General features: G+C 39.8%; 1 protein-coding gene across 1 annotated transcript in view; it reads left to right on the top strand.

Moving 5' to 3' along the window:
• Ptpn2 (protein tyrosine phosphatase non-receptor type 2) overlaps nt 1-10,100 on the top strand; it is a 45,588-nt gene that overhangs the window by 26,652 nt on the left and 8,836 nt on the right. The window lies entirely within an intron of this gene.

Below are 10,100 nucleotides of genomic sequence, written 5' to 3'. Positions count from 1 at the left end.
TATTATTATTATTATTATTATTATTATTATTATTATTATTATTATTATTAGACAGTGTCCTGCTAGGTTGCACAGGCCCTTAAGTGAGCCTGTACGCCCAGGCAGGAAACACATGTTTAGGTTGTGTTTTGTTTGTTTGGGTGCCAGTAGTCAAACGCTGGGCTGAGGATGTATAAGTTGGTTTTGTTTCCTGGCTGTTGTGTATACTTCATAGTATACATGGATGTATGTACAACTATCTCTGTGGCATAGATTCCTTTGCCCAGCATTTTGGAAATTGTGGGAGCCTTTTTCTTTGTTTTGATGTTTGTTAGCTATTGATATTAAATAGGTATTTTATATACATTAGCTTCCATTTTCATTCATTCATAGTTAGGGTGTTTCATTTTTCTTTTGCTGTTTATGGGTAGTAGAATAACAAAGGGAGGACTGAAAACACCATTACACAGACATGATATATGCCTTTAATCCCAGCACTAAGGAAGAAGAGGCAGGTGGATCTCTTTGAGTTCAAGGTTCTGTGAGTTCATGGCCAGCCTGGTCTAAATAGCAGTTTCCAGACCAGCCAGAGCTATACAATAGAGGAACCTCATCTCAAAAACAAACAAAATGCACTATACTTTTCCTTCTTGCTCACTGAATAATTCAGTCTGACAACCCTTGGGATTGTTAAAAAGGCATGATGATAATGTCCTTAAGACCTTGTGTAACAAGTGAGTTAGAGTAAGCACTATAATGTTAGGTTAGAATTGCTGTATTGTCGTATATAAGGACCTGGTTTTCAGTGAATACTGATATTTAGAAAGGGCTGGGCATGTATAGCTCAGAGGTAGAGTGATTGCCCAATTATAAAGATAGGTTTGAATTTCAGTAGCTATATTCATATATTTATTAGTCTTCTTCACTGAGAAATCCTTCTTGTAACATGTTTATTTTTGTGTACATGTGCATCTGTGCATGCATTTGTGTGGGGTGGGTGGGCATGTGCACATACGGGCAGGTGTCTGTAGAGCACAGAAGGGTTGATGCACCTGAGGCTAGAGTTATCGGTTGTTGTGAGCTGCCCAGTATGGGTACTGAGAACCAAACTTGTGTCTCCTGCAAGAACACTACTCCGTAACCACTGATCCATGTCTCCATCCTCATTGAGAAGTCTTAAGTGATGCCTTGTTGTCATTGGGCATGCATAGTTGTTCAGGTTCATTCTTCACTGCAAAGAAACAGGGCTCTTTGGATGTCTGGCTAATTTCTGGGATGGGGACCAAGTGTAATCCCTAAGGCAGGTGTGGTGACAAAAGCCTGTGTTGCCAGCACTCAGGAGTCAAAGGCAGGAGAATTGTGAGCTGAAGGCCAGCTTGAATGACATTGCCAGACTGTTTCAAAAAAAAAAAAAGAAAAAGGATGTACCTTAAATCACAGCACTCAGGAGACAGACAGCAGATCTCTGAGGCTAGCCAGAGCTACCGAGTGAGATCCTGTCTCAAAAAAAATGAATAAAGGAAGGAAGAGCTTAGAATGTCTCAGGTTTTTAGAAAGTGAGGGAATTGTCAGAAGACACCCAAGCCAGCTTGCAGTCTACTGGCCAATTCTAGGAAAATTTGAACATTAAATAATGATTTCATTACCTACTGAATAAAGTAGAAATCTGTCTATAGTAAAATTAAGAAATGAATGAATGAGTAAGTTGGAAATAGAGAATGTTTCACCTTTATGTAAGATGCTAAATAGGAAATGTTGAAACAAGCTATTTACATTGTTTTAAGATAGCCTCATAAATACACACATACAAATACTTACATACAGAAGAAATGAACAAGAGAAAATTCAGGATCTAAGGTCTTTGAAAATGTCTTAGGAAGACACCAAAAGCGTATCTATGCAGTTTTTAAAAATTAATGAATTGTAATTGTGGTGTGTGTGTGATATGCTTATAACTTCAGTACTTGGGAGGCCAGGGCAGGAGAATGCTGTGAGTTCCAGATTTACCTGGGCTTAAAAGAGAAAGACCTTGTTGAGGAAAATAAAACAGCGGAGTCATCGAATGGTGGCACAAACCTTCAGGCCAACATTTGAGAAGCTAGGGCAGAGCAGTGCTGTGAGTTTACTGCTGGCCTGATCTACATAGGGCATTCCAGACAAGCCACAGATACATAGTGAGACCCTGGCTCAAAGGAAGAAAGTACTAAATGAGCATTTAAAAGTTGTAAAGAATTGACTGGGGGAAATATTTGAAATAGGCTCACTAGAAAATGGACAGGAGATATGACTACAGAAGGCAGATAAACGTGAACATATGAAAACACCATTAGCTATTAGAAACACTTGTTACGACTATGGTGGTACATGTCATTACATACCTACTAGACCAGTTAGAGGACATATTACTCCAGGATTGTAAAGACGCTTCATCTCCTGAGTGGCTGCTATAGCTAACAACCCCCACCCCCCAAGTCAGGGTTTCTCTGTATAATCCTGGCTGTCCTGGAACTCTCTTTGTAGAGCAGGCTGGCCCAAAACTCAGGTCTTCCTGTTTCTGCCTCCCAACTGCTGAGATTAAAGGCATATGGCACCACACCCAGCGATATAAGTGCTTTTCAAAAACCTGAATGTATACTTCTGTGATCTAGCAATTAGATTTCTTAGCATTTATCTCAGAGAAGTGAAAACCTGATCCTTGCACAGATGTGTAAGTGAATGTTCATAATAGCTTTATTTGTAATGAGCTGAAATTAGGAACTGTCTTTAAGTAATTGGTGGTTAGTAAATTCATATTGTTGGTATTGCTCAATAATAATAAGGAATAAAATATCGTATGTTTAGGTAGATCTCAAAGAATTTAGATTGAGTAAGAAAATATCCAGTGTCAGAAGGTTATATAACAATATGGTTTCATATATATAATTTTAAAAACTTGTTACCTGTGGGTATGTATGTGTCATGGTGCAAGAGTGGAAGTCAGAGGATAGGTTTTGGGATTTGGTGCTCTAAACCCAGGCTGTCAGACTTGCAGAGTGAGCATTTTAAACAGTAGCCAATTTACCAGCCCCTATGTAACTTCCTTTTCTTTTTTCAAGGCAGGGTTTCTCTGTGTAGCCCTGGCTGTTCTAGAACTTACTCAGTAGACCAGGCTGGCATCAAATTCAGAGATATGTCTGCCTCTGCCTCTGCCTCTGGACTGCTGGGATTAAAGGCCTGGGTCTGTCTGACTTATTTTGTTTGTTTCTCTCTCTCTCTCTCTCTCTCTCTCTCCCCCCCCCCCTCCCTCCCTCCGTCCCTCCCATCTTCCCTCTCCCTTTTCCTCTCTCTTTCTTTCTTTTTCCAAGGAGGACCTCACTCTATAGCCTTAGTTGTCCTAGAACTTGCTGTGTGGATCACCAGCCTGGCCACAGACTCATAGAGATTGAACTGCCTCTGCTTCCTACATGCTAGGACTAAAGGTGTGTGCCACCACACACAATCTGTAACATTATTGAAATGATAAAGTTTTAGTAATGCAGTCTGTGTTGGGCTTTTTAGGGAAATGTGACTCAAAGTGAAATAACACACAGTACCTTAATAGTGATATAATAGTTCTATATGCACACATAACTACATACATATAAAATTATGAAGAATTAAATACACGTAAGTGAATGTCTGTAAAGATGTGAAATTACAGTAAGGTGTGAATTGGACCACTGTCTTTCCATGTTTTTTAATTTAATAGCCCTTAACAGTTGGTACCAGACAGCATAATTCACAAGAGGTGGGGCTCAGTGGTGAACATGGTGGTCCCTTGCTACCAAGCTTCATTTTAAAAGGAAAATCATAAATGGTGGGGCCTGAGTGAATGTTTCCTCCTTGCTGAGTGATGGAGAATCTTTTCTGAAGGTGGCATTTTGAACCCATGGTTCATTACCTGGGGAGCTCTGATGTAGAACTTATGCTGGAGAGTGGAGCCAAAATTTACATGGAAAGCATTCTGAGTGGGGAGAGCATGGCTTGTCTTCCAGGACTACCTGTATTTAGAATTTGGGGGTAGGGGTTGGGGGTGAGGAGTGGGGATTCACTACAATAAAGATGAATGAAGTAGACTTTTCAAATTACTCAAAGTGTTAAAGATTATAATAGGAATGTCGAAGATTTTATAGTTGTCCACCAGGATGTTAAAGATTATTTGCTAGTGAAAATAATAAAGACTGACTGAGTCAGGTCACTCCATCTTTTCCCTCTTATGTTCTGTTTCCTTTTGCAGTAGTCTACTTAACATAGCATGTAAGTGCAAGTATGTGATTTCTAAAAGAGAAACCTAGTACTGAAGTAAAAGTTGGGCATGTCTTTTGACAGTGGTAGGTTTAAGACAGACTCATATTGGTCAGTTGCTGGTGTTGGGATGACAGGTTAGGAGGGGCTGGGGAGTTGAACCCCAGCCCTGGTATTCTAGGGTAGCACTACCCACTGAACTACATCTTAAGCATTAGGACTGTAGATCCGAATAATGGAATTGCCTTATCCATGGACCCCAGTGAGGTCATATTCCCCCTTTATCAGTATATAGAATTAGAGTGTCAATGGTTGAACATGATCTTTAGGAAACTGTCTAGGCAGTCCTTATTCCTCTTCAGACAGTCTGAAGATGACTGGTATTTCTTAAAGACCAGTGGTCTGTAGCAGTGAACTGTTCTGTGTAATCGAAATCCGTTAGTTCAAATCCCTATAGTCTGAAAAGAATGATGACATTACTACCCAGAGTCAGCAAAATGGGCATGGTAGTGTATCATCTACTTTATAAAGTTGTGAGGATTGACACACTAACAGCCCAGAAAGCTGTGACATTTTTTTTTTTTTTTTTTGCTGTATTAGTATCACTAAACAGTGCTTTTTGGTAATTCTGGTCAAGTGTATGGTCAGTGAGAAGCTATTTATAGATGGGGTTTTTGGTGAGTAAACAGTTGAAATGTTCAGGCTTTCATTGTGCTAAGATTTATATTTTTGTCTCCATTAAAATGATAGTTGGTATGGGACGTGGATTTAGTTCTGTTTTTGCATAGGACTCCTTGCTCAGTTTATGAAAAAATTTACATTTATTCTGTCTTCTTTTGGGGTAGACACAGCTATAAGATATGCTGAGTTCTTGTCAGGGAAGTACTACAGGATGCTACAGATTAGAAAAAGTGAACCGACAATATTGTATTGATAGATTTGTCCTGTCTTTGCTCAACTTGTGAGCTTGTGATTAGTTTCTTCAGTGATGCATATGAACCTTCATCTCTGAAATGTGAAGCTCTATGGTATCAGAGGCCTTTAAGCTAGTGATAAATTGGGTGAAATCTACAGGGCTTTTTTTTTTTTTTTCAGTTTATTGTGAATGTTGAAAGAGGAAGCTTCTGTGTGTGTCAGCCACAGGCAGAGCAAATCATTTCTTGAGAGCTGAAACCATTTCTCAGAAGATAGGGGTAGGAGGCAAAGAGACGTCATCATAAGTGGGCAGGCTTAATGTGTATCAAAGTTTTAAGTTATGATACTGTTAGATATTGAATTTTTTATCTACTCAGTGATAAGAATTAAGAACAAATAAATAATACCCCACAGAATAATAGAGTATGTTCCTTAAAGTGCTGCTGCTGGTACTGTTTGGAATGGAGAAGAGTGATTGTGGAAATGTGATTCCTTTCCTCCCTTTACTTTATCCTTTGAAAGAGAGAGAGAGAGAGAGAGAGAGAGAGAGAGAGAGAGAGAGAGAATATGCTGATCAAGTACTGATCAAGACTTTGGAACTCAGGTTGTAGAACTCTTGCCTTTTTGATAATCTCTCTATAGAGAGTCTGGGGCAAAAAAAATGTGGAAGAGGAGAAAGCATGTGACTTTCTGCCTTTTTTTTTTTTTTCTAACTTAGAAGTCAAAAGTTTCCTTGGAAATGAACAATTCAGGGGCTCCAAGGAGATATGATTTAGCAGTTAAGGGTTCATGATGCCCTTTTAAAGGACTCTGCTTAAGTTCCCAGCATCCACATCTGGCAGTTGACAGCCCCAGTTACTTTGGCTCCAGGACATGTAAAGCCCTCTTTTGGCCTTTAAGAAAACTCACATAGCCGAGTGCGGTGGCACACACCTGTAATCTCAGCACTTAGGGAGGCAGCGGCAGGTGATGTCTGTGAGGTGCAGGGGCAGGTGGATCTCTGTGAGCTAGAGGCCAGCTTAGTCTACAAAGCAAGTCTAGGACAGCCAAGGCTACACAGAGAAATCCTGTCTCATTCTCTCACCCCCCCAAAAAAAGCACTCTCATACACATGGCTCACAGTTCCACATGTGTGTACACATATATACATGTACATATATATGTATGTACACAATTTTAAGATAAGGTTGTTTTTGGTTTTTTATTTTCTAACTTTTTTATGACAAATATTCTCAGTCTCTTCTGATCAAAAGGTTTTTGAGACAATTCCATCAGCTTTAGCCCGCCGGAGAATGAAATCACCTGACTCATTCATCCTGCCAATGGCGGCGCAGAGAACATGGGTTTTAAACTGGTCATTAAACTGGCCTGTGACCTGTCTGTCATCTTTGGCTACATTGGATGGGCATTTGATCCTTGGCACCAATGATGTGGTTGCTCACAGCATGTGCGGGACGATGAACTCATTGGCAGGTGTCTTTCTACTCCCTGGTCCAGCAGGAGCACAGAAAGGCCTAAGGTTTTTTTTGTTTTGTTTTGTTTGTTTTTATTTTTATATTTTTTATTAAAACAGCTCAAAGATTTGGGACAGCTAACAGCGACTGGGAAAGGAAATAGTTAACTCCTAGGTTATTGCGGAACCTGCATGATTATTCACACTGAGCATTTGTAAGTGATTCCTGGTATTTGAAAAGACAGGCTCCTTTATCTTTGCTGAGCATTGGAAATTGTAAAGTCACACTTTTCTCAAGGTTTTGATGGGCTTTCATTTCCTGGAATAGATGCGCTTTTTTTTTTTTTTTTTTTTTTTTTAGATATTTCAAGGTGATGAGGTGATGTGTTTTAGTTAACACTAAAAGCTGTCTATGGTTTTTCTTTTCAATCTCTTTTGAATCGAAAAGTTAATGTGGTTCCCCCCACCTCCCCAAGACAGGGTTTCTCTTTGTAGTCTTGGCTGTGCTGGACTCACTTTGTAGACCAGTCTGCCTCCCAGAGTGTTGGGATTAGAAGCATGCTTCACTGCGCCTGACTTTTTCTTTTGATACAAGGTCAAATGTAATCCTGTGGGCCTGGAATTCGCTATGTAGACCAGGCTGTCCTGGAATTCAAAGAGATAATCTGCCTCTAAGACTGCTGGTGTTAAAGGTGTGTGGAACCATGTGCTGCTCTTCCATTAGTCTTCATAATAGAACTAAATAATGATACAACTGTGTACTTGAGAGTTTGTTTTCCTGATAAGAAAATAACAAGTTCAGGGATGGGGAGGTGGCTCAGAGGTTAAGAGCACTGGCTGCTCTTCCAGAGGTCCTGAGTTCAATTCCCAGCAACTGCATAATCATCTGGAATGAGATCTGGTGCCCTCTTCTACCGTGCAGGCATACATGTAGGCAGAACATTGTATATATAATAAATCTTAAAAAAAAAAAAAAAGAAAGAAAATACGAATTCATTCACCAGCTGTGCTAAATTAATTCTAAAGAGCTGTTGTGTTTTACCAAGGATTACTATTTTTTATTGTCACCTGCTAGCAAATTTTAAAACTTGTGTTTTAAACCTGAGAGAATGCACAATATCCCATTGTTTTGCTGGCTGGATAAATTATTGCCAGCGAGGCAAAGCCCTGTGCTTGTACTGGCCCTTGGGTAACTTTCAGATAGTATTCAATGCTTGTTGTGCCTTTAGTCATTGGGTATAACTACTGTAAAGTTTTCTGGTTAAAGATTGTAGGAAAGCTGGCATGGCGGTGCATGCCTTTAATCTCAGCACTTGGGAGGCAGAGGCAGGTGGATCTCTGAGTTCCAGGCCAGCCTGATCTACAAAGTGAATCCAGGACAGCCAAGGCTACACAGAAATCCTGTCTTGAAAAAAACCAAAAACCGAAAGGAGAAAAAAAAAAAAAGACTGAAGGAAGGTAGCCAAATTCCAGGAGCAGGAAACACTGCTTAAAGCTGCTAAGCTTTTTTTCCTAGTCTTAGCTTCTAAGCCCTCCTTTGGTCTGAGAAACCATTATTCAGGCAAACTGAATTCGTAGCATCCTGTGTGTGGGCCCTAACCTGAGTTAGCCAAAAGACAGTGTGATTTGTGTGCAAATGTGAGAGTGGCTTTTGGTTTGTGTTCTTTCTGTGATTGCAACATAAGGGAACACATTCCTTTGCAGGATACTGTAGTGTAATCTAGATTTTAGTGGTTGTGTTACTTTCCCTAAAAGCTTGCATTCTTTTGTTGCTATGCTATCCAGGAAACATAACATAATAATCTATTTTGTTAAGTAGGAAGCTGTCGACTATCTTGTACAATGTGACAATTAAAGAATGATTAAACTGCTAACAAAACAAAACAAAACAAAAACCTTTTAATAAGTGCTTGCTGACATCATCTTTTCCAGAACTCTAGTATATGTGATTTATTATAGAAAGGTCATAGTTTTCCTGTTGGCAAGTGACATGTAATATTTACTGAGGTCTTGTGTTCAGTCCAACAGAAACATCTGAGCTAAACTGATATGTAAACTAAAGCCATTTAACATTTCTATTCAACTGAAGAAATAGTGTGTTAGTCTGGGTTTTCCTGCTGTGAAGAGGCACTGTTATCCCAGTGTGCAGGCAATTCAACGGGCCTGCTCCCAGGGACCCTGACAATGTTCTGTGTCACCCGAGTCTTACGTTCTCACCTGCGCCAGGTGTGCAGGAGTTAAGAACTCGCCTGCCACCCTGTGTCCACCCTCTCTCTCTCTCCCTCTCTTTTCCCACAGGCAGCACAGGACCCTGTGTTCCACACTGGGTTTAGTCTGAGCATATGAGACCTCAAAGCCTATCCCTATAGTGACACACTTCCTTCACCAAGGCTCTACCTCCTACTAGTGCCATTTCCTTTGGGCCTAGTAGGGTCAGTTACATTCGGACTACCATAAATAGATTAGACATTTTGGGCTGTTCTTGTAGTTGCTATTTTGATTTTGTTTTAAAAGTGGTAATCCAAAAGCCAGGTGTAGTAACACATAACTTTTTTTGTTTGTTTTTCAAGACAGGGTTTTCCTGTGTAGCCTTGGCTGTCCTGGGCTCCATTTGTAGACCAGGCTGGCCTTGCACTAACAGAGATCTGCCTGCCTCTGCCTCCCTGAGCACTGTAATCCCAGAGCTCAGGGAGGCAGTTATCAAACCTAGCTGTAGTGTACACCTTTAATCCCAGTGCTCCTGGAGGCAGAGTCAGGCAGATCTCTGAGTTCAAGTCCAGTCTGGTCTACTTTTAAAAAGAAAAAAGGAAGAAAAAAGAAAAAGAAAAAAGGTGGTGAGGAGTAGTAGCCCAAGCCTTGAGAGATAGAAGTAGAAAGATCAGGATTTTAATAACATTCTATGCTACTTATCCAATGGAGGCCCAATCTTGGCTAAAACTTTAGCTTAAACAAGAATAAGACAAGAAATAAGACAATGAAAAGAGTGAATATTTAGGGTAGATTTTTTTTGAAGGGACTAGTTTATCACAGAATACATTCTCCGAAGTTAAACATCCTATGTTCAGTTTGTAACTTTGTTCTCTGCTTATGCTGTTTTATTTGTGTTTAGGATCTAAATTGAAGTTAATCTTGGGGATAAGTGCTTTCATGCTTCTCATTTTTCTTCCTTCCTCATCTAAATGATACATGTCAAGTGTTGCAATTTAGATAATTAGCTTAAATTCTAAATCTGAAATTTTTATTTTATAATGTAGAAGTGTGTCTACCCCGTTAACATAGTCTTAAGAAATGAAGTGTTTCCAATTTCTTGTAAAGAATACAGTTCAGATGATCCGATTATCTTAGCTTCTCAGTATTAAGAATTATTTAAATATAGTTTTATGCATGCTATCGAGAGGTGGAGAGTGTTCTCATCAGTTTGAGCCTAGTAATATTTCCTTCCTTCCTTCCTTCCTTCCTTCCTTCCTTCCTTCCTTCCTTCCTTCCTTCC

This window comes from Psammomys obesus, unplaced genomic scaffold, assembly GCF_907164565.1.
Source record: "Psammomys obesus unplaced genomic scaffold, mPsaObe1.curated_primary_1811, whole genome shotgun sequence".
Lineage (NCBI taxonomy): Eukaryota > Metazoa > Chordata > Mammalia > Rodentia > Muridae > Psammomys > Psammomys obesus.
This window is presented reverse-complemented; position numbering and strand designations above follow the sequence as displayed.